General features: G+C 45.2%; 16 non-coding genes and 1 pseudogene across 16 annotated transcripts; all 17 read right to left on the bottom strand.

The window, feature by feature from the left end:
• Nucleotides 1-727: 727 nt before the first annotated feature.
• LOC141199480 (U2 spliceosomal RNA) lies at nucleotides 728-918 on the bottom strand. Its single transcript, XR_012271231.1, has one exon. It is a non-coding gene; the product is annotated as a U2 spliceosomal RNA (small nuclear RNA).
• A 1121-nt stretch (nucleotides 919-2039) lies between these two features.
• On the bottom strand, nucleotides 2040-2230 carry LOC141199479 (U2 spliceosomal RNA). The gene has a single exon (XR_012271230.1). It is a non-coding gene; the product is annotated as a U2 spliceosomal RNA (small nuclear RNA).
• A 1121-nt stretch (nucleotides 2231-3351) lies between these two features.
• Nucleotides 3352-3542, bottom strand: LOC141199478 (U2 spliceosomal RNA). The gene has a single exon (XR_012271229.1). It is a non-coding gene; the product is annotated as a U2 spliceosomal RNA (small nuclear RNA).
• A 1119-nt stretch (nucleotides 3543-4661) lies between these two features.
• LOC141199477 (U2 spliceosomal RNA) lies at nucleotides 4662-4852 on the bottom strand. Its single transcript, XR_012271228.1, has one exon. It is a non-coding gene; the product is annotated as a U2 spliceosomal RNA (small nuclear RNA).
• Nucleotides 4853-5973: 1121 nt separating this feature from the next.
• LOC141199476 (U2 spliceosomal RNA) lies at nucleotides 5974-6164 on the bottom strand. Its single transcript, XR_012271227.1, has one exon. It is a non-coding gene; the product is annotated as a U2 spliceosomal RNA (small nuclear RNA).
• A 1119-nt stretch (nucleotides 6165-7283) lies between these two features.
• LOC141199475 (U2 spliceosomal RNA) lies at nucleotides 7284-7474 on the bottom strand. Its single transcript, XR_012271226.1, has one exon. It is a non-coding gene; the product is annotated as a U2 spliceosomal RNA (small nuclear RNA).
• Nucleotides 7475-8591: 1117 nt separating this feature from the next.
• On the bottom strand, nucleotides 8592-8782 carry LOC141200785 (U2 spliceosomal RNA). The gene has a single exon (XR_012272495.1). It is a non-coding gene; the product is annotated as a U2 spliceosomal RNA (small nuclear RNA).
• Nucleotides 8783-9906: 1124 nt separating this feature from the next.
• On the bottom strand, nucleotides 9907-10097 carry LOC141199474 (U2 spliceosomal RNA). The gene has a single exon (XR_012271225.1). It is a non-coding gene; the product is annotated as a U2 spliceosomal RNA (small nuclear RNA).
• Nucleotides 10098-11216: 1119 nt separating this feature from the next.
• LOC141201269 (U2 spliceosomal RNA) lies at nucleotides 11217-11407 on the bottom strand. The gene has a single exon (XR_012272836.1). It is a non-coding gene; the product is annotated as a U2 spliceosomal RNA (small nuclear RNA).
• Nucleotides 11408-12528: 1121 nt separating this feature from the next.
• Nucleotides 12529-12719, bottom strand: LOC141200471 (U2 spliceosomal RNA). The gene has a single exon (XR_012272191.1). It is a non-coding gene; the product is annotated as a U2 spliceosomal RNA (small nuclear RNA).
• A 1120-nt stretch (nucleotides 12720-13839) lies between these two features.
• Nucleotides 13840-14030, bottom strand: LOC141199472 (U2 spliceosomal RNA). The gene has a single exon (XR_012271223.1). It is a non-coding gene; the product is annotated as a U2 spliceosomal RNA (small nuclear RNA).
• Nucleotides 14031-15153: 1123 nt separating this feature from the next.
• Nucleotides 15154-15344, bottom strand: LOC141200470 (U2 spliceosomal RNA). Its single transcript, XR_012272190.1, has one exon. It is a non-coding gene; the product is annotated as a U2 spliceosomal RNA (small nuclear RNA).
• A 1120-nt stretch (nucleotides 15345-16464) lies between these two features.
• LOC141199471 (U2 spliceosomal RNA) lies at nucleotides 16465-16655 on the bottom strand. The gene has a single exon (XR_012271222.1). It is a non-coding gene; the product is annotated as a U2 spliceosomal RNA (small nuclear RNA).
• A 1119-nt stretch (nucleotides 16656-17774) lies between these two features.
• On the bottom strand, nucleotides 17775-17965 carry LOC141201258 (U2 spliceosomal RNA). Its single transcript, XR_012272825.1, has one exon. It is a non-coding gene; the product is annotated as a U2 spliceosomal RNA (small nuclear RNA).
• Nucleotides 17966-19087: 1122 nt separating this feature from the next.
• On the bottom strand, nucleotides 19088-19269 carry LOC141200793 (U2 spliceosomal RNA). The gene has a single exon (XR_012272503.1). It is a non-coding gene; the product is annotated as a U2 spliceosomal RNA (small nuclear RNA).
• Nucleotides 19270-19793: 524 nt separating this feature from the next.
• LOC141200996 (U2 spliceosomal RNA) lies at nucleotides 19794-19909 on the bottom strand (annotated as a pseudogene).
• A 1119-nt stretch (nucleotides 19910-21028) lies between these two features.
• LOC141199470 (U2 spliceosomal RNA) lies at nucleotides 21029-21219 on the bottom strand. The gene has a single exon (XR_012271221.1). It is a non-coding gene; the product is annotated as a U2 spliceosomal RNA (small nuclear RNA).
• Nucleotides 21220-21442: the final 223 nt, after the last annotated feature.

The following is a 21442-nucleotide window of genomic DNA, read 5'->3' as shown; positions in this document are numbered from 1 at the left end:
GGCTCAGAGCCTATTATGACACGCGCAGCCAGCGTTCCATTGCCACATTCCGTCTACTGCAGGCGGGATACCTGGATGGCTGAATGTCACTGAGAAGCTCACAGAGACCGCCATAAGCAACAGTTTAAAAGAATGCCACAGACTAATCAACCAAACTTTTTGGGTTGGTTTCTCTTTTATAGTCTGCAGGCATTAAATGAAAGAAGTCAGTGTTCCAGCAGAGGGAGACAACGTTTCAGAAAAGGCATTGTAGCAAACCAAAAAAGAAATTTTAAGCGCAGCAGAGTAACCAGCTCACATACCTGTTAGCTCAGGTGAGTTTAAAAGGCTGCTGTTGATAACAAGGGCATTTGCTAAATAGATGGTGTGTGTGCAACAATATACTGAAAGGTCAATTATATTGTGCAGCTTATCTCACCACCTGTAGTTATTTAGGTGAAAGCTCCAAAATGCTTGCCTAATATGTCTGTTTATCCAAAAGGAAGTATAGAGGGAGAGCTAGATAGATAGCATTGCATTACATTACATTACATGGCAATGCAATGCACAGTTGCTGAAGTTGAACCAAAATGAGCTTGTCATCTGGCTTCTGCAACTTTTAACATGAAAAATCCAATGAGGAGAAGAAAAGCAAAGCCAAAGAGTCCATCCCAAAATCTGACAAACAAGCAAAATGAACAAAAAGCATTGAATTCAATTCTTTCTGATTTTAGAAACTGCATTAAAGAAGGGGTGCACCGGTCCTGGAGATACTGCAATACCAGGTCAATGCGTGGAGTGGACAGAGCAAGCTCTTTTTCCATCTCCCTGTTCTAAAAATCCATTTAATATATGGTCCCCAGATAGGGGACGTATCAGATATTAAACTGATAAGAACAGATACTACACTTGATCTTAGCCAAAAGGCCGAGAAGCGATAACCAGAATTGGTTTCCGACTACGGTGCCACCCAAGGATTCTGAAAAGTCCATTTGTGGAGATGGCCACCTGGACTCCCGTTAAGAAGACATGCTGTCAACCTCTAGATCCCTCACATGCCTGCACTTTTCGGCTTGCTGCTGCTGCAATCCACGCGTTTTAGATCTGCATAACTCCACCTCTTTTAGCACAGTACCCTCAACCCCCGGCTGTTCCCACCCGCCTCAACACCGTTGGAAGGGAGGAGAACCAATTAAGGCGGGGGGGGGGGTGGAACGAGCAGCTGTCTACCCTTAGCAGGAGGGTTGCTGATTAATTACCTCTCCTGCTGCTGCTGCTGCTGGCTGTCCAGCAGCAGACTGAAGGTGGCTGCTGCTGTGCGCAGGTATATAAAGGCTCAGAGCCTATTATGACACGCGCAGCCAGCGTTCCATTGCCACATTCCGTCTACTGCAGGCGGGATACCTGGTTGGCTGAATGTCACTGAGAAGCTCACAGAGACCGCCATAAGCAACAGTTTAAAAGAATGCCACAGACTAATCAACCAAACTTTTTGGGTTGGTTTCTCTTTTATAGTCTGCAGGCATTAAATGAAAGAAGTCAGTGTTCCAGCAGAGGGAGACAACGTTTCAGAAAAGGCATTGTAGCAAACCAAAAAAGAAATTTTAAGCGCAGCAGAGTAACCAGCTCACATACCTGTTAGCTCAGGTGAGTTTAAAAGGCTGCTGTTGATAACAAGGGCATTTGCTAAATAGATGGTGTGTGTGCAACAATATACTGAAAGGTCAATTATATTGTGCAGTTTATCTCACCACCTGTAGTTATTTAGGTGAAAGCTCCAAAATGCTTGCCTAATATGTCTGTTTATCCAAAAGGAAGTATAGAGGGAGAGCTAGATAGATAGCATTGCATTACATTACATTACATGGCAATGCAATGCACAGTTGCTGAAGTTGAACCAAAATGAGCTTGTCATCTGGCTTCTGCAACTTTTAACATGAAAAATCCAATGAGGAGAAGAAAAGCAAAGCCAAAGAGTCCATCCCAAAATCCGACAAACAAGCAAAATGAACAAAAAGCATTGAATTCAATTCTTTCTGATTTTAGAAACTGCATTAAAGAAGGGGTGCACCGGTCCTGGAGATACTGCAATACCAGGTCAATGCGTGGAGTGGACAGAGCAAGCTCTTTTTCCATCTCCCTGTTCTAAAAATCCATTTAATATATGGTCCCCAGATAGGGGACGTATCAGATATTAAACTGATAAGAACAGATACTACACTTGATCTTAGCCAAAAGGCCGAGAAGCGATAACCAGAATTGGTTTCCGACTACGGTGCCACCCAAGGATTCTGAAAAGTCCATTTGTGGAGATGGCCACCTGGACTCCCGTTAAGAAGACATGCTGTCAACCTCTAGATCCCTCACATGCCTGCACTTTTCGGCTTGCTGCTGCTGCAATCCACGCGTTTTAGATCTGCATAACACCACCTCTTTTAGCACAGTACCCTCAACCCCCGGCTGTTCCCACCCGCCTCAACACCGTTGGAAGGGAGGAGAACCAATTAAGGCGGGGAGGGGGGTGGAACGAGCAGCTGTCTACCCTTAGCAGGAGGGTTGCTGATTAATTACCTCTCCTGCTGCTGCTGCTGCTGGCTGTCCAGCAGCAGACTGAAGGTGGCTGCTGCTGTGCGCAGGTATATAAAGGCTCAGAGCCTATTATGACACGCGCAGCCAGCGTTCCATTGCCACATTCCGTCTACTGCAGGCGGGATACCTGGATGGCTGAATGTCACTGAGAAGCTCACAGAGACCGCCATAAGCAACAGTTTAAAAGAATGCCACAGACTAATCAACCAAACTTTTTGGGTTGGTTTCTCTTTTATAGTCTGCAGGCATTAAATGAAAGAAGTCAGTGTTCCAGCAGAGGGAGACAACGTTTCAGAAAAGGCATTGTAGCAAACCAAAAAAGAAATTTTAAGCGCAGCAGAGTAACCAGCTCACATACCTGTTAGCTCAGGTGAGTTTAAAAGGCTGCTGTTGATAACAAGGGCATTTGCTAAATAGATGGTGTGTGTGCAACAATATACTGAAAGGTCAATTATATTGTGCAGCTTATCTCACCACCTGTAGTTATTTAGGTGAAAGCTCCAAAATGCTTGCCTAATATGTCTGTTTATCCAAAAGGAAGGATAGAGGGAGAGCTAGATAGATAGCATTGCATTACATTACATTACATGGCAATGCAATGCACAGTTGCTGAAGTTGAACCAAAATGAGCTTGTCATCTGGCTTCTGCAACTTTTAACATGAAAAATCCAATGAGGAGAAGAAAAGCAAAGCCAAAGAGTCCATCCCAAAATCCGACAAACAAGCAAAATGAACAAAAAGCATTGAATTCAATTCTTTCTGATTTTAGAAACTGCATTAAAGAAGGGGTGCACCGGTCCTGGAGATACTGCAATACCAGGTCAATGCGTGGAGTGGACAGAGCAAGCTCTTTTTCCATCTCCCTGTTCTAAAAATCCATTTAATATATGGTCCCCAGATAGGGGACGTATCAGATATTAAACTGATAAGAACAGATACTACACTTGATCTTAGCCAAAAGGCCGAGAAGCGATAACCAGAATTGGTTTCCGACTACGGTGCCACCCAAGGATTCTGAAAAGTCCATTTGTGGAGATGGCCACCTGGACTCCCGTTAAGAAGACATGCTGTCAACCTCTAGATCCCTCACATGCCTGCACTTTTCGGCTTGCTGCTGCTGCAATCCACGCGTTTTAGATCTGCATAACTCCACCTCTTTTAGCACAGTACCCTCAACCCCCGGCTGTTCCCACCCGCCTCAACACCGTTGGAAGGGAGGAGAACCAATTAAGGCGGGGGGGGGTGGAACGAGCAGCTGTCTACCCTTAGCAGGAGGGTTGCTGATTAATTACCTCTCCTGCTGCTGCTGCTGCTGGCTGTCCAGCAGCAGACTGAAGGTGGCTGCTGCTGTGCGCAGGTATATAAAGGCTCAGAGCCTATTATGACACGCGCAGCCAGCGTTCCATTGCCACATTCCGTCTACTGCAGGCGGGATACCTGGATGGCTGAATGTCACTGAGAAGCTCATAGAGACCGCCATAAGCAACAGTTTAAAAGAATGCCACAGACTAATCAACCAAACTTTTTGGGTTGGTTTCTCTTTTATAGTCTGCAGGCATTAAATGAAAGAAGTCAGTGTTCCAGCAGAGGGAGACAACGTTTCAGAAAAGGCATTGTAGCAAACCAAAAAAGAAATTTTAAGCGCAGCAGAGTAACCAGCTCACATACCTGTTAGCTCAGGTGAGTTTAAAAGGCTGCTGTTGATAACAAGGGCATTTGCTAAATAGATGGTGTGTGTGCAACAATATACTGAAAGGTCAATTATATTGTGCAGCTTATCTCACCACCTGTAGTTATTTAGGTGAAAGCTCCAAAATGCTTGCCTAATATGTCTGTTTATCCAAAAGGAAGTATAGAGGGAGAGCTAGATAGATAGCATTGCATTACATTACATTACATGGCAATGCAATGCACAGTTGCTGAAGTTGAACCAAAATGAGCTTGTCATCTGGCTTCTGCAACTTTTAACATGAAAAATCCAATGAGGAGAAGAAAAGCAAAGCCAAAGAGTCCATCCCAAAATCCGACAAACAAGCAAAATGAACAAAAAGCATTGAATTCAATTCTTTCTGATTTTAGAAACTGCATTAAAGAAGGGGTGCACCGGTCCTGGAGATACTGCAATACCAGGTCAATGCGTGGAGTGGACAGAGCAAGCTCTTTTTCCATCTCCCTGTTCTAAAAATCCATTTAATATATGGTCCCCAGATAGGGGACGTATCAGATATTAAACTGATAAGAACAGATACTACACTTGATCTTAGCCAAAAGGCCGAGAAGCGATAACCAGAATTGGTTTCCGACTACGGTGCCACCCAAGGATTCTGAAAAGTCCATTTGTGGAGATGGCCACCTGGACTCCCGTTAAGAAGACATGCTGTCAACCTCTAGATCCCTCACATGCCTGCACTTTTCGGCTTGCTGCTGCTGCAATCCACGCGTTTTAGATCTGCATAACTCCACCTCTTTTAGCACAGTACCCTCAACCCCCGGCTGTTCCCACCCGCCTCAACACCGTTGGAAGGGAGGAGAACCAATTAAGGCGGGGGGGGGGGTGGAACGAGCAGCTGTCTACCCTTAGCAGGAGGGTTGCTGATTAATTACCTCTCCTGCTGCTGCTGCTGCTGGCTGTCCAGCAGCAGACTGAAGGTGGCTGCTGCTGTGCGCAGGTATATAAAGGCTCAGAGCCTATTATGACACGCGCAGCCAGCGTTCCATTGCCACATTCCGTCTACTGCAGGCGGGATACCTGGATGGCTGAATGTCACTGAGAAGCTCACAGAGACCGCCATAAGCAACAGTTTAAAAGAATGCCACAGACTAATCAACCAAACTTTTTGGGTTGGTTTCTCTTTTATAGTCTGCAGGCATTAAATGAAAGAAGTCAGTGTTCCAGCAGAGGGAGACAACGTTTCAGAAAAGGCATTGTAGCAAACCAAAAAAGAAATTTTAAGCGCAGCAGAGTAACCAGCTCACATACCTGTTAGCTCAGGTGAGTTTAAAAGGCTGCTGTTGATAACAAGGGCATTTGCTAAATAGATGGTGTGTGTGCAACAATATACTGAAAGGTCAATTATATTGTGCAGCTTATCTCACCACCTGTAGTTATTTAGGTGAAAGCTCCAAAATGCTTGCCTAATATGTCTGTTTATCCAAAAGGAAGGATAGAGGGAGAGCTAGATAGATAGCATTGCATTACATTACATTACATGGCAATGCAATGCACAGTTGCTGAAGTTGAACCAAAATGAGCTTGTCATCTGGCTTCTGCAACTTTTAACATGAAAAATCCAATGAGGAGAAGAAAAGCAAAGCCAAAGAGTCCATCCCAAAATCCGACAAACAAGCAAAATGAACAAAAAGCATTGAATTCAATTCTTTCTGATTTTAGAAACTGCATTAAAGAAGGGGTGCACCGGTCCTGGAGATACTGCAATACCAGGTCAATGCGTGGAGTGGACAGAGCAAGCTCTTTTTCCATCTCCCTGTTCTAAAAATCCATTTAATATATGGTCCCCAGATAGGGGACGTATCAGATATTAAACTGATAAGAACAGATACTACACTTGATCTTAGCCAAAAGGCCGAGAAGCGATAACCAGAATTGGTTTCCGACTACGGTGCCACCCAAGGATTCTGAAAAGTCCATTTGTGGAGATAGCCACCTGGACTCCCGTTAAGAAGACATGCTGTCAACCTCTAGATGCCTTACATGCCTGCACTTTTCGGCTTGCTGCTGCTGCAATCCACGCGTTTTAGATCTGCATAACTCCACCTCTTTTAGCACAGTACCCTCAACCCCCGGCTGTTCCCACCCGCCTCAACACCGTTGGAAGGGAGGAGAACCAATTAAGGCGGGGGGGGGTGGAACGAGCAGCTGTCTACCCTTAGCAGGAGGGTTGCTGATTAATTACCTCTCCTGCTGCTGCTGCTGCTGGCTGTCCAGCAGCAGACTGAAGGTGGCTGCTGCTGTGCGCAGGTATATAAAGGCTCAGAGCCTATTATGACACGCGCAGCCAGCGTTCCATTGCCACATTCCGTCTACTGCAGGCGGGATACCTGGATGGCTGAATGTCACTGAGAAGCTCACAGAGACCGCCATAAGCAACAGTTTAAAAGAATGCCACAGACTAATCAACCAAACTTTTTGGGTTGGTTTCTCTTTTATAGTCTGCAGGCATTAAATGAAAGAAGTCAGTGTTCCAGCAGAGGGAGACAACGTTTCAGAAAAGGCATTGTAGCAAACCAAAAAAGAAATTTTAAGCGCAGCAGAGTAACCAGCTCACATACCTGTTAGCTCAGGTGAGTTTAAAAGGCTGCTGTTGATAACAAGGGCATTTGCTAAATAGATGGTGTGTGTGCAACAATATACTGAAAGGTCAATTATATTGTGCAGCTTATCTCACCACCTGTAGTTATTTAGGTGAAAGCTCCAAAATGCTTGCCTAATATGTCTGTTTATCCAAAAGGAAATATAGAGGGAGAGCTAGATAGATAGCATTGCATTACATTACATTACATGGCAATGCAATGCACAGTTGCTGAAGTTGAACCAAAATGAGCTTGTCATCTGGCTTCTGCAACTTTTAACATGAAAAATCCAATGAGGAGAAGAAAAGCAAAGCCAAAGAGTCCATCCCAAAATCCGACAAACAAGCAAAATGAACAAAAAGCATTGAATTCAATTCTTTCTGATTTTAGAAACTGCATTAAAGAAGGGGTGCACCGGTCCTGGAGATACTGCAATACCAGGTCAATGCGTGGAGTGGACAGAGCAAGCTCTTTTTCCATCTCCCTGTTCTAAAAATCCATTTAATATATGGTCCCCAGATAGGGGACGTATCAGATATTAAACTGATAAGAACAGATACTACACTTGATCTTAGCCAAAAGGCCGAGAAGCGATAACCAGAATTGGTTTCCGACTACGGTGCCACCCAAGGATTCTGAAAAGTCCATTTGTGGAGATGGCCACCTGGACTCCCGTTAAGAAGACATGCTGTCAACCTCTAGATCCCTCACATGCCTGCACTTTTCGGCTTGCTGCTGCTGCAATCCACGCGTTTTAGATCTGCATAACTCCACCTCTTTTAGCACAGTACCCTCAACCCCCGGCTGTTCCCACCCGCCTCAACACCGTTGGAAGGGAGGAGAACCAATTAAGGCGGGGGGGGGGTGGAACGAGCAGCTGTCTACCCTTAGCAGGAGGGTTGCTGATTAATTACCTCTCCTGCTGCTGCTGCTGGCTGTCCAGCAGCAGACTGAAGGTGGCTGCTGCTGTGCGCAGGTATATAAAGGCTCAGAGCCTATTATGACACGCGCAGCCAGCGTTCCATTGCCACATTCTGTCTACTGCAGGCGGGATACCTGGATGGCTGAATGTCACTGAGAAGCTCACAGAGACCGCCATAAGCAACAGTTTAAAAGAATGCCACAGACTAATCAACCAAACTTTTTGGGTTGGTTTCTCTTTTATAGTCTGCAGGCATTAAATGAAAGAAGTCAGTGTTCCAGCAGAGGGAGACAACGTTTCAGAAAAGGCATTGTAGCAAACCAAAAAAGAAATTTTAAGCGCAGCAGAGTAACCAGCTCACATACCTGTTAGCTCAGGTGAGTTTAAAAGGCTGCTGTTGATAACAAGGGCATTTGCTAAATAGATGGTGTGTGTGCAACAATATACTGAAAGGTCAATTATATAGTGCAGCTTATCTCACCACCTGTAGTTATTTAGGTGAAAGCTCCAAAATGCTTGCCTAATATGTCTGTTTATCCAAAAGGAAGTATAGAGGGAGAGCTAGATAGATAGCATTGCATTACATTACATTACATGGCAATGCAATGCACAGTTGCTGAAGTTGAACCAAAATGAGCTTGTCATCTGGCTTCTGCAACTTTTAACATGAAAAATCCAATGAGGAGAAGAAAAGCAAAGCCAAAGAGTCCATCCCAAAATCCGACAAACAAGCAAAATGAACAAAAAACATTGAATTCAATTCTTTCTGATTTTAGAAACTGCATTAAAGAAGGGGTGCACCGGTCCTGGAGATACTGCAATACCAGGTCAATGCATGGAGTGGACAGAGCAAGCTCTTTTTCCATTTCTCTGTTCTAAAAATCCATTTAATATATGGTCCCCAGATAGGGGATGTATCAGATATTAAACTGATAAGAACAGATACTACACTTGATCTTAGCCAAAAGGCCGAGAAGCGATAACCAGAATTGGTTTCCGACTACGGTGCCACCCAAGGATTCTGAAAAGTCCATTTGTGGAGATGGCCACCTGGACTCCCGTTAAGAAGACATGCTGTCAACCTCTAGATCCCTCACATGCCTGCACTTTTCGGCTTGCTGCTGCTGCAATCCACGCGTTTTAGATCTGCATAACTCCACCTCTTTTAGCACAGTACCCTCAACCCCCGGCTGTTCCCACCCGCCTCAACACCGTTGGAAGGGAGGAGAACCAATTAAGGCGGGGGGGGGGGGGGTGGAACGAGCAGCTGTCTACCCTTAGCAGGAGGGTTGCTGATTAATTACCTCTCCTGCTGCTGCTGCTGCTGGCTGTCCAGCAGCAGACTGAAGGTGGCTGCTGCTGTGCGCAGGTATATAAAGGCTCAGAGCCTATTATGACACGCGCAGCCAGCGTTCCATTGCCACATTCCGTCTACTGCAGGCGGGATACCTGGATGGCTGAATGTCACTGAGAAGCTCACAGAGACCGCCATAAGCAACAGTTTAAAAGAATGCCACAGACTAATCAACCAAACTTTTTGGGTTGGTTTCTCTTTTATAGTCTGCAGGCATTAAATGAAAGAAGTCAGTGTTCCAGCAGAGGGAGACAACGTTTCAGAAAAGGCATTGTAGCAAACCAAAAAAGAAATTTTAAGCGCAGCAGAGTAACCAGCTCACATACCTGTTAGCTCAGGTGAGTTTAAAAGGCTGCTGTTGATAACAAGGGCATTTGCTAAATAGATGGTGTGTGTGCAACAATATACTGAAAGGTCAATTATATTGTGCAGCTTATCTCACCACCTGTAGTTATTTAGGTGAAAGCTCCAAAATGCTTGCCTAATATGTCTGTTTATCCAAAAGGAAGTATAGAGGGAGAGCTAGATAGATAGCATTGCATTACATTACATTACATGGCAATGCAATGCACAGTTGCTGAAGTTGAACCAAAATGAGCTTGTCATCTGGCTTCTGCAACTTTTAACATGAAAAATCCAATGAGGAGAAGAAAAGCAAAGCCAAAGAGTCCATCCCAAAATCCGACAAACAAGCAAAATGAACAAAAAGCATTGAATTCAATTCTTTCTGATTTTAGAAACTGCATTAAAGAAGGGGTGCACCGGTCCTGGAGATACTGCAATACCAGGTCAATGCGTGGAGTGGACAGAGCAAGCTCTTTTTCCATCTCCCTGTTCTAAAAATCCATTTAATATATGGTCCCCAGATAGGGGACGTATCAGATATTAAACTGATAAGAACAGATACTACACTTGATCTTAGCCAAAAGGCCGAGAAGCGATAACCAGAATTGGTTTCCGACTACGGTGCCACCCAAGGATTCTGAAAAGTCCATTTGTGGAGATGGCCACCTGGACTCCCGTTAAGAAGACATGCTGTCAACCTCTAGATCCCTCACATGCCTGCACTTTTCGGCTTGCTGCTGCTGCAATCCACGCGTTTTAGATCTGCATAACTCCACCTCTTTTAGCACAGTACCCTCAACCCCCGGCTGTTCCCACCCGCCTCAACACCGTTGGAAGGGAGGAGAACCAATTAAGGCGGGGGGGGGGTGGAACGAGCAGCTGTCTACCCTTAGCAGGAGGGTTGCTGATTAATTACCTCTCCTGCTGCTGCTGCTGCTGGCTGTCCAGCAGCAGACTGAAGGTGGCTGCTGCTGTGCGCAGGTATATAAAGGCTCAGAGCCTATTATGACACGCGCAGCCAGCGTTCCATTGCCACATTCCGTCTACTGCAGGCGGGATACCTGGATGGCTGAATGTCACTGAGAAGCTCACAGAGACCGCCATAAGCAACAGTTTAAAAGAATGCCACAGACTAATCAACCAAACTTTTTGGGTTGGTTTCTCTTTTATAGTCTGCAGCATTAAATGAAAGAAGTCAGTGTTCCAGCAGAGGGAGACAACGTTTCAGAAAAGGCATTGTAGCAAACCAAAAAAGAAATTTTAAGCGCAGCAGAGTAACCAGCTCACATACCTGTTAGCTCAGGTGAGTTTAAAAGGCTGCTGTTGATAACAAGGGCATTTGCTAAATAGATGGTGTGTGTGCAACAATATACTGAAAGGTCAATTATATTGTGCAGCTTATCTCACCACCTGTAGTTATTTAGGTGAAAGCTCCAAAATGCTTGCCTAATATGTCTGTTTATCCAAAAGGAAATATAGAGGGAGAGCTGGATAGATAGCATTGCATTACATTACATTACATGGCAATGCAATGCACAGTTGCTGAAGTTGAACCAAAATGAGCTTGTCATCTGGCTTCTGCAACTTTTAACATGAAAAATCCAATGAGGAGAAGAAAAGCAAAGCCAAAGAGTCCATCCCAAAATCCGACAAACAAGCAAAATGAACAAAAAGCATTGAATTCAATTCTTTCTGATTTTAGAAACTGCATTAAAGAAAGGGTGCACCGGTCCTGGAGATACTGCAATACCAGGTCAATGCGTGGAGTGGACAGAGCAAGCTCTTTTTCCATCTCCCTGTTCTAAAAATCCATTTAATATATGGTCCCCAGATAGGGGACGTATCAGATATTAAACTGATAAGAACAGATACTACACTTGATCTTAGCCAAAAGGCCGAGAAGCGATAACCAGAATTGGTTTCCGACTACGGTGCCACCCAAGGATTCTGAAAAGTCCATTTGTGGAGATGGCCACCTGGACTCCCGTTAAGAAGACATGCTGTCAACCTCTAGATCCCTCACATGCCTGCACTTTTCGGCTTGCTGCTGCTGCAATCAACGCGTTTTAGATCTGCATAACTCCACCTCTTTTAGCACAGTACCCTCAACCCCCGGCTGTTCCCACCCGCCTCAACACCGTTGGAAGGGAGGAGAACCAATTAAGGCGGGGGGGGGGGTGGAACGAGCAGCTGTCTACCCTTAGCAGGAGGGTTGCTGATTAATTACCTCTCCTGCTGCTGCTGCTGCTGGCTGTCCAGCAGCAGACTGAAGGTGGCTGCTGCTGTGCGCAGGTATATAAAGGCTCAGAGCCTATTATGACACGCGCAGCCAGCGTTCCATTGCCACATTCCGTCTACTGCAGGCGGGATACCTGGATGGCTGAATGTCACTGAGAAGCTCACAGAGACCGCCATAAGCAACAGTTTAAAAGAATGCCACAGACTAATCAACCAAACTTTTTGGGTTGGTTTCTCTTTTATAGTCTGCAGGCATTAAATGAAAGAAGTCAGTGTTCCAGCAGAGGGAGACAACGTTTCAGAAAAGGCATTGTAGCAAACCAAAAAATAAATTTTAAGCGCAGCAGAGTAACCAGCTCACATACCTGTTAGCTCAGGTGAGTTTAAAAGGCTGCTGTTGATAACAAGGGCATTTGCTAAATAGATGGTGTGTGTGCAACAATATACTGAAAGGTCAATTATATTGTGCAGCTTATCTCACCACCTGTAGTTATTTAGGTGAAAGCTCCAAAATGCTTGCCTAATATGTCTGTTTATCAAAAAGGAAGTATAGAGGGAGAGCTAGATAGATAGCATTGCATTACATTACATTACATGGCAATGCAATACACAGTTGCTGAAGTTGAACCAAAATGAGCTTGTCATCTGGCTTCTGCAACTTTTAACATGAAAAATCCAATGAGGAGAAGAAAAGCAAAGCCAAAGAGTCCATCCCAAAATCCGACAAACAAGCAAAATGAACAAAAAGCATTGAATTCAATTCTTTCTGATTTTAGAAACTGCATTAAAGAAGGGGTGCACCGGTCCTGGAGATACTGCAATACCAGGTCAATGCGTGGAGTGGACAGAGCAAGCTCTTTTTCCATCTCCCTGTTCTAAAAATCCATTTAATATATGGTCCCCAGATAGGGGATGTATCAGATATTAAACTGATAAGAACAGATACTACACTTGATCTTAGCCAAAAGGCCGAGAAGCGATAACCAGAATTGGTTTCCGACTACGGTGCCACCCAAGGATTCTGAAAAGTCCATTTGTGGAGATGGCCACCTGGACTCCCGTTAAGAAGACATGCTGTCAACCTCTAGATCCCTCACATGCCTGCACTTTTCGGCTTGCTGCTGCTGCAATCCACGCGTTTTAGATCTGCATAACTCCACCTCTTTTAGCACAGTACCCTCAACCCCCGGCTGTTCCCACCCGCCTCAACACCGTTGGAAGGGAGGAGAACCAATTAAGGCGGGGGGGGGGTGGAACGAGCAGCTGTCTACCCTTAGCAGGAGGGTTGCTGATTAATTACCTCTCCTGCTGCTGCTGCTGCTGGCTGTCCAGCAGCAGACTGAAGGTGGCTGCTGCTGTGCGCAGGTATATAAAGGCTCAGAGCCTATTATGACACGCGCAGCCAGCGTTCCATTGCCACATTCCGTCTACTGCAGGCGGGATACCTGGATGGCTGAATGTCACTGAGAAGCTCACAGAGACCGCCATAAGCAACAGTTTAAAAGAATGCCACAGACTAATCAACCAAACTTTTTGGGTTGGTTTCTCTTTTATAGTCTGCAGGCATTAAATGAAAGAAGTCAGTGTTCCAGCAGAGGGAGACAACGTTTCAGAAAAGGCATTGTAGCAAACCAAAAAAGAAATTTTAAGCGCAGCAGAGTAACCAGCTCACATACCTGTTAGCTCAGGTGAGTTTAAAAGGCTGCTGTTGATAACAAGGGCATTTGCTAAATAGATGGTGTGTGTGCAACAATATACTGAAAGGTCAATTATATTGTGCAGCTTATCTCACCACCTGTAGTTATTTAGGTGAAAGCTCCAAAATGCTTGCCTAATATGTCTGTTTATCCAAAAGGAAGTATAGAGGGAGAGCTAGATAGATAGCATTGCATTACATTACATTACATGGCAATGCAATGCACAGTTGCTGAAGTTGAACCAAAATGAGCTTGTCATCTGGCTTCTGCAACTTTTAACATGAAAAATCCAATGAGGAGAAGAAAAGCAAAGCCAAAGAGTCCATCCCAAAATCCGACAAACAAGCAAAATGAACAAAAAGCATTGAATTCAATTCTTTCTGATTTTAGAAACTGCATTAAAGAAGGGGTGCACCGGTCCTGGAGATACTGCAATACCAGGTCAATGCGTGGAGTGGACAGAGCAAGCTCTTTTTCCATCTCCCTGTTCTAAAAATCCATTTAATATATGGTCCCCAGATAGGGGACGTATCAGATATTAAACTGATAAGAACAGATACTACACTTGATCTTAGCCAAAAGGCCGAGAAGCGATAACCAGAATTGGTTTCCGACTACGGTGCCACCCAAGGATTCTGAAAAGTCCATTTGTGGAGATGGCCACCTGGACTCCCGTTAAGAAGACATGCTGTCAACCTCTAGATCCCTCACATGCCTGCACTTTTCGGCTTGCTGCTGCTGCAATCCACGCGTTTTAGATCTGCATAACTCCACCTCTTTTAGCACAGTACCCTCAACCCCCGGCTGTTCCCACCCGCCTCAACACCGTTGGAAGGGAGGAGAACCAATTAAGGCGGGGGGGGGGGGGTGGAACGAGCAGCTGTCTACCCTTAGCAGGAGGGTTGCTGATTAATTACCTCTCCTGCTGCTGCTGCTGCTGGCTGTCCAGCAGCAGACTGAAGGTGGCTGCTGCTGTGCGCAGGTATATAAAGGCTCAGAGCCTATTATGACACGCGCAGCCAGCGTTCCATTGCCACATTCCGTCTACTGCAGGCGGGATACCTGGATGGCTGAATGTCACTGAGAAGCTCACAGAGACCGCCATAAGCAACAGTTTAAAAGAATGCCACAGACTAATCAACCAAACTTTTTGGGTTGGTTTCTCTTTTATAGTCTGCAGGCATTAAATGAAAGAAGTCAGTGTTCCAGCAGAGGGAGACAACGTTTCAGAAAAGGCATTGTAGCAAACCAAAAAAGAAATTTTAAGCGCAGCAGAGTAACCAGCTCACATACCTGTTAGCTCAGGTGAGTTTAAAAGGCTGCTGTTGATAACAAGGGCATTTGCTAAATAGATGGTGTGTGTGCAACAATATACTGAAAGGTCAATTATATTGTGCAGCTTATCTCACCACCTGTAGTTATTTAGGTGAAAGCTCCAAAATGCTTGCCTAATATGTCTGTTTATCCAAAAGGAAGTATAGAGGGAGAGCTAGATAGATAGCATTGCATTACATTACATTACATGGCAATGCAATGCACAGTTGCTGAAGTTGAACCAAAATGAGCTTGTCATCTGGCTTCTGCAACTTTTAACATGAAAAATCCAATGAGGAGAAGAAAAGCAAAGCCAAAGAGTCCATCCCAAAATCCGACAAACAAGCAAAATGAACAAAAAGCATTGAATTCAATTCTTTCTGATTTTAGAAACTGCATTAAAGAAGGGGTGCACCGGTCCTGGAGATACTGCAATACCAGGTCAATGCGTGGAGTGGACAGAGCAAGCTCTTTTTCCATCTCCCTGTTCTAAAAATCCATTTAATATATGGTCCCCAGATAGGGGATGTATCAGATATTAAACTGATAAGAACAGATACTACACTTGATCTTAGCCAAAAGGCCGAGAAGCGATAACCAGAATTGGTTTCCGACTACGGTGCCACCCAAGGATTCTGAAAAGTCCATTTGTGGAGATGGCCACCTGGACTCCCGTTAAGAAGACATGCTGTCAACCTCTAGATCCCTCACATGCCTGCACTTTTCGGCTTGCTGCTGCTGCAATCCACGCGTTTTAGATCTGCATAACTCCACCTCTTTTAGCACAGTACCCTCAACCCCCGGCTGTTCCCACCCGCCTCAACACCGTTGGAAGGGAGGAGAACCAATTAAGGCGGGGGGGGGGTGGAACGAGCAGCTGTCTACCCTTAGCAGGAGGGTTGCTGATTAATTACCTCTCCTGCTGCTGCTGCTGCTGGCTGTCCAGCAGCAGACTGAAGGTGGCTGCTGCTGTGCGCAGGTATATAAAGGCTCAGAGCCTATTATGACACGCGCAGCCAGCGTTCCATTGCCACATTCCGTCTACTGCAGGCGGGATACCTGGATGGCTGAATGTCACTGAGAAGCTCACAGAGACCGCCATAAGCAACAGTTTAAAAGAATGCCACAGACTAATCAACCAAACTTTTTGGGTTGGTTTCTCTTTTATAGTCTGCAGGCATTAAATGAAAGAAGTCAGTGTTCCAGCAGAGGGAGACAACGTTTCAGAAAAGGCATTGTAGCAAACCAAAAAAGAAATTTTAAGCGCAGCAGAGTAACCAGCTCACATACCTGTTAGCTCAGGTGAGTTTAAAAGGCTGCTGTTGATAACAAGGGCATTTGCTAAATAGATGGTGTGTGTGCAACAATATACTGAAAGGTCAATTATATTGTGCAGCTTATCTCACCACCTGTAGTTATTTAGGTGAAAGCTCCAAAATGCTTGCCTAATATGTCTGTTTATCCAAAAGGAAGTATAGAGGGAGAGCTAGATAGATAGCATTGCATTACATTACATTACATGGCAATGCAATGCACAGTTGCTGAAGTTGAACCAAAATGAGCTTGTCATCTGGCTTCTGCAACTTTTAACATGAAAAATCCAATGAGGAGAAGAAAAGCAAAGCCAAAGAGTCCATCCCAAAATCCGACAAACAAGCAAAATGAACAAAAAGCATTGAATTCAATTCTTTCTGATTTTAGAAACTGCATTAAAGAAGGGGTGCACCGGTCCTGGAGATACTGCAATACCAGGTCAATGCGTGGAGTGGACAGAGCAAGCTCTTTTTCCATCTCCCTGTTCTAAAAATCCATTTAATATATGGTCCCCAGATAGGGGACGTATCAGATATTAAACTGATAAGAACAGATACTACACTTGATCTTAGCCAAAAGGCCGAGAAGCGATAACCAGAATTGGTTTCCGACTACGGTGCCACCCAAGGATTCTGAAAAGTCCATTTGTGGAGATGGCCACCTGGACTCCCGTTAAGAAGACATGCTGTCAACCTCTAGATCCCTCACATGCCTGCACTTTTCGGCTTGCTGCTGCTGCAATCCACGCGTTTTAGATCTGCATAACTCCACCTCTTTTAGCACAGTACCCTCAACCCCCGGCTGTTCCCACCCGCCTCAACACCGTTGGAAGGGAGGAGAACCAATTAAGGCGGGGGGGGGTGGAACGAGCAGCTGTCTACCCTTAGCAGGAGGGTTGCTGATTAATTACCTCTCCTGCTGCTGCTGCTGCTGGCTGTCCAGCAGCAGACTGAAGGTGGCTGCTGCTGTGCGCAGGTATATAAAGGCTCAGAGCCTATTATGACACGCGCAGCCAGCGTTCCATTGCCACATTCCGTCTACTGCAGGCGGGATACCTGGATGGCTGAATGTCACTGAGAAGCTCACAGAGACCGCCATAAGCAACAGTTTAAAAGAATGCCACAGACTAATCAACCAAACTTTTTGGGTTGGTTTCTCTTTTATAGTCTGCAGGCATTAAATGAAAGAAGTCAGTGTTCCAGCAGAGGGAGACAACGTTTAAGAAAAGGCATTGTAGCAAACCAAAAAAGAAATTTTAAGCGCAGCAGAGTAACCAGCTCACATACCTGTTAGCTCAGGTGAGTTTAAAAGGCTGCTGTTGATAACAAGGGCATTTGCTAAATAGATGGTGTGTGTGCAACAATATACTGAAAGGTCAATTATATTGTGCAGCTTATCTCACCACCTGTAGTTATTTAGGTGAAAGCTCCAAAATGCTTGCCTAATATGTCTGTTTATCCAAAAGGAAGTATAGAGGGAGAGCTAGATAGATAGCATTGCATTACATTACATTACATGGCAATGCAATGCACAGTTGCTGAAGTTGAACCAAAATGAGCTTGTCATCTGGCTTCTGCAACTTTTAACATGAAAAATCCAATGAGGAGAAGAAAAGCAAAGCCAAAGAGTCCATCCCAAAATCCGACAAACAAGCAAAATGAACAAAAAGCATTGAATTCAATTCTTTCTGATTTTAGAAACTGCATTAAAGAAAGGGTGCACCGGTCCTGGAGATACTGCAATACCAGGTCAATGCGTGGAGTGGACAGAGCAAGCTCTTTTTCCATCTCCCTGTTCTAAAAATCCATTTAATATATGGTCCCCAGATAGGGGACGTATCAGATATTAAACTGATAAGAACAGATACTACACTTGATCTTAGCCAAAAGGCCGAGAAGCGATAACCAGAATTGGTTTCCGACTACGGTGCCACCCAAGGATTCTGAAAAGTCCATTTGTGGAGATGGCCACCTGGACTCCCGTTAAGAAGACATGCTGTCAACCTCTAGATCCCTCACATGCCTGCACTTTTCGGCTTGCTGCTGCTGCAATCAACGCGTTTTAGATCTGCATAACTCCACCTCTTTTAGCACAGTACCCTCAACCCCCGGCTGTTCCCACCCGCCTCAACACCGTTGGAAGGGAGGAGAACCAATTAAGGCGGGGGGGGGGGGTGGAACGAGCAGCTGTCTACCCTTAGCAGGAGGGTTGCTGATTAATTACCTCTCCTGCTGCTGCTGCTGCTGGCTGTCCAGCAGCAGACTGAAGGTGGCTGCTGCTGTGCGCAGGTATATAAAGGCTCAGAGCCTATTATGACACGCGCAGCCAGCGTTCCATTGCCACATTCCGTCTACTGCAGGCGGGATACCTGGATGGCTGAATGTCACTGAGAAGCTCACAGAGACCGCCATAAGCAACAGTTTGAAAGAATGCCACAGACTAATCAACCAAACTTTTTGGGTTGGTTTCTCTTTTATAGTCTGCAGGCATTAAATGAAAGAAGTCAGTGTTCCAGCAGAGGGAGACAACGTTTCAGAAAAGGCATTGTAGCAAACCAAAAAAGAAATTTTAAGCGCAGCAGAGTAACCAGCTCACATACCTGTTAGCTCAGGTGAGTTTAAAAGGCTGCTGTTGATAACAAGGGCATTTGCTAAATAGATGGTGTGTGTGCAACAATATACTGAAAGGTCAATTATATTGTGCAGCTTATCTCACCACCTGTAGTTATTTAGGTGAAAGCTCCAAAATGCTTGCCTAATATGTCTGTTTATCCAAAAGGAAGTATAGAGGGAGAGCTAGATAGATAGCATTGCATTACATTACATTACATGGCAATGCAATGCACAGTTGCTGAAGTTGAACCAAAATGAGCTTGTCATCTGGCTTCTGCAACTTTTAACATGAAAAATCCAATGAGGAGAAGAAAAGCAAAGCCAAAGAGTCCATCCCAAAATCCGACAAACAAGCAAAATGAACAAAAAGCATTGAATTCAATTCTTTCTGATTTTAGAAACTGCATTAAAGAAGGGGTGCACCGGTCCTGGAGATACTGCAATACCAGGTCAATGCGTGGAGTGGACAGAGCAAGCTCTTTTTCCATCTCCCTGTTCTAAAAATCCATTTAATATATGGTCCCCAGATAGGGGACGTATCAGATATTAAACTGATAAGAACAGATTTTTTGATTGAAGCTGCATCCAAGGCACTGAAAAATCTGACCGAAGTCACACCAAAACAGCGCACGAGGCGAGGATTCATGTGGACCCTTCCCGGAGGAGAGGGTCCCCAATAAACCATCCCCATCCCTCCGAGCCAGAAGGCCACAGCGAGGGTCAGGGATCTCCGATGCTCTCCCTAGCCGAAGCCGGAGAAGAGCCGTTTTCGTGCTCCCAGCTTCCATCTAGGCTGCCACCCTAGTGGAGCTGGAGCCTGTGTTGGTTTCTCAGCCCAAAGCTGACCGGACCTCCGACCGGGTTTATAAAAATTCCCCTTCCTAGCCCGGAGGCCAGGAATAGGGGGGGTTGCTCAGAAAGTATGATTGGCAAAGGTGCGGCGTGCTACGAAGCCAAGTCTTTCTGGGGTTCCCAGTCCCAGTAAGCTTGGACTCCCACCAGGGCGCCTACTCCTGGGGAACATTGCTCCAAAGCCCTCACACTTACCCAGCCTAGTGACTTCGATCCTGGAGGGCCATGTTTTCCATCAGATAACTCTATGAGCCACCTGGCGTACTAACAAGTGCACCAAACCAGTGTGTAATATGCATCAATTTACTAGGGCAGCCCAAGGACAAAACTGCCTTTTCAAAAGATACTACACTTGATCTTAGCCAAAAGGCCGAGAAGCGATAACCAGAATTGGTTTCCGACTACGGTGCCACCCAAGGATTCTGAAAAGTCCATTTGTGGAGATGGCCACCTGGACTCCCGTTAAGAAGACATGCTGTCAACCTCTAGATCCCTCACATGCCTGCACTTTTCGGCTTGCTGCTGCTGCAATCCACGCGTTTTAGATCTGCATAACTCCACCTCTTTTAGCACAGTACCCTCAACCCCCGGTTGTTCCCACCCGCCTCAACACCGTTGGAAGGGAGGAGAACCAATTAAGGCAGGGGGGGGTGGAACGAGCAGCTGTCTACCCTTAGCAGGAGGGTTGCTGATTAATTACCTCTCCTGCTGCTGCTGCTGCTGGCTGTCCAGCAGCAGAATGAAGGTGGCTGCTGCTGTGCGCAGGTATATAAAGGCTCAGAGCCTAATATGACACGCGCAGCCAGCGTTCCATTGCCACATTCCGTCTACTGCAGGCGGGATACCTGGATGGCTGAATGTCACTGAGAAGCTCACAGAGACCGCCATAAGCAACAGTTTAAAAGAATGCCACAGACTAATCAACCAAACTTTTTGGGTTGGTTTCTCTTTTATAGTCTGCAGGCATTAAATGAAAGAAGTCAGTGTTCCAGCAGAGGGAGACAACGTTTCAGAAAAGGCATTGTAGCAAACCAAAAAAGAAATTTTAAGCGCAGCAGAGTAACCAGCTCACATACCTGTTAGCTCAGGTGAGTTTAAAAGGCTGCTGTTGATAACAAGGGCATTTGCTAAATAGATGGTGTGTGTGCAACAATATACTGAAAGGTCAATTATATTGTGCAGCTTATCTCACCACCTGTAGTTATTTAGGTGAAAGCTCCAAAATGCTTGCCTAATATGTCTGTTTATCCATGAGGAAGTATAGAGGGAGAGCTAGATAGATAGCATTGCATTACATTACATTACATGGCAATGCAATGCACAGTTGCTGAAGTTGAACCAAAATGAGCTTGTCATCTGGCTTCTGCAACTTTTAACATGAAAAATCCAATGAGGAGAAGAAAAGCAAAGCCAAAGAGTCCATCCCAAAATCCGACAAACAAGCAAAATGAACAATAAGCATTGAATTCAATTCTTTCTGATTTTAGAAACTGCATTAAAGAAGGGGTGCACCGGTCCTGGAGATACTGCAATACCAGGTCAATGCGTGGAGTGGACAGAGCAAGCTCTTTTTCCATCTCCCTGTTCTAAAAATCCATTTAATATATGGTCCCCAGATAGGGGACGTATCAGATATTAAACTGATAAGAACAGATACTACACTTGATCTTAGCCAAAAGGCCGAGAAGCGATAACCAGAATTGGTTTCCGACTACGGTGCCACCCAAGGATTCTGAAAAGTCCATTTGTGGAGATGGCCACCTGGACTCCCGTTAAGAAGACATGCTGTCAACCTCTAGATCCCTCACATGCCTGCACTTTTCGGCTTGCTGCTGCTGCAATCCACGCGTTTTAGATCTGCATAACTCCACCTCTTTTAGCACAGTACCCTCAACCCCCGGCTGTTCCCACCCGC

The sequence above is a fragment of the Phyllobates terribilis genome, unplaced genomic scaffold, assembly GCF_046119375.1.
Source record: "Phyllobates terribilis strain yellow unplaced genomic scaffold, ASM4611937v1 Scaffold_108__1_contigs__length_5656254, whole genome shotgun sequence".
Lineage (NCBI taxonomy): Eukaryota > Metazoa > Chordata > Amphibia > Anura > Dendrobatidae > Phyllobates > Phyllobates terribilis.
Note: the sequence above shows the minus strand (reverse complement) of the source record. Positions and strands in the feature narration are given on the sequence as shown.